This window comes from Pteropus vampyrus, unplaced genomic scaffold (assembly GCF_000151845.1).
Source record: "Pteropus vampyrus isolate Shadow unplaced genomic scaffold, Pvam_2.0 Scaffold7807, whole genome shotgun sequence".
In the NCBI taxonomy this organism is placed as follows: domain Eukaryota; kingdom Metazoa; phylum Chordata; class Mammalia; order Chiroptera; family Pteropodidae; genus Pteropus; species Pteropus vampyrus.
The window spans coordinates 1-1,603 of record NW_011896588.1 but is presented as its reverse complement, the minus strand read 5'-3'; the positions used below and the strand labels follow the sequence as shown (position 1 = coordinate 1,603).

General features: G+C 33.4%; 1 pseudogene; it reads right to left on the bottom strand.

Annotated features, from left to right (window-relative positions):
* Positions 1-96: 96 nt before the first annotated feature.
* LOC111734850 lies at positions 97-215 on the bottom strand (annotated as a pseudogene).
* Positions 216-1,603: the final 1,388 nt, after the last annotated feature.

Here is a 1,603-nt window from a genome sequence, read left to right as displayed (position 1 = left end):
TTTTTTTTATTTTTTTAAGCGGGGCGACCCTTGGTTGACCTCACAGATTGCCAGGACCTTGTCAGTTTACAATCCCTTATTTTTTCATTTTTTTTATGCCTACAGCACCTGGTCTGCCTAGGTAGTCTCCCATCCAAGTACTAACCAGGCCTGACCCTGCTTAGCTAGCGAGATCAGACGGGATCGGGCGTGTTCAGGGTGGCATGGCCATAGACTATCTCCATCTTTTTTTTATCACAACTTCTGGCTGAATAAACTTCACTTCTTCAGAACTAATTAGATTTCTTTCATCTACTTTGGAAGTATCAGTACAATTTTAGATAGAAAACAGAGAAAGAAAATTTCAAGCTTGAAATAAATTCTTTATTTTATATTTATCATAGAGTAACATTCATCAGTTTAGTCAGTATTAGCATGTGTCCTTAAGGTTTTCATTTAAAAAAAAAAAATACGCTAATTTGAAATGTTTCTTCCTTAAAGCTGTACATGAATTACATATGTATGGAGAAAACTCAGTGTTAGGATAATAACTTTAAATGAGAGACACAATTTATTTAGTCTCATTAGTTACCTTACAAGGCTTTACTATTTCACTACACCATGGAATGTGGACACAGGTTATCATTATTTCGCAAAGTAGACTCTAGAGCCTCAGACCTTTCCATTCGAGTGGTAACTCTGTATCATTTCAAGTCAACACTTGGGACTGAGGCAAGGAAGGAAGATCTTGTCAGCACCCTGACCTTGAAGTTAGACGAGGGAAAACAGTCTCAAAAAACTCTTTACGTATTTTTTTTCTTTCCAAAGTTTCTTTACATTTCAACATTTTTATTTTTTAGAAAAGTAATGTTGCACTCTGACCTATAAAAGATAAAATACTACTCTTCTAACAACAAAGCACTGCTTTTAAAAATATAATATTAAAAGAAGCATGTGGTAGTCTCTCATGTGATGTGTACGTGAATATATACCTAATTATTTTTCCACTAGGCTGTGTAAGATGAAAGTGTGCCTAGAGGTAGAGTTGATACTTTTATACTTCTATTTTCTGATACCTAGTAGATATAACTAATTCTACTTTGAAATTCTCTTCTTATGAAAGTCTAGTTTGGTACCTTACTGTTATCCAGAGCTAAAGAATCTAAACTCACTTCCCTATACTTTATTTCATGGAGCATATTTTTCTTTCTTTCTTTTATTCCTCATCCAGTCTTAATATGTTCTTAATATGTAATTCTATTCTCAACATTTTCATACATGCCTTATGTATACATATATATGTTCATTTCTTTGGGAGTAAAGGGATAATGTATCTTCTATCATAAGATATGTGTATTACCAAATGAAACAGAAGCAGGCAGATAATGTCTTGGGTGGGTTATGCCTATTTATACTCCCACTGGCAGTGATGACAAAATTAGGTCATGACAGTTTTTTTTAATTTTAGCTATTCTTCTACATATGTAAGAATATCTCATTTTAGTTCTAAGCGACATTTCTCTAATCATTAATGAAGTCAAATACCTTTTCCTTGTTTTATTTTTTCAAGTGGATAACTTTAGTGAATGCTGCGTCGAGTCCAATGGCCATTATTTATGGATTT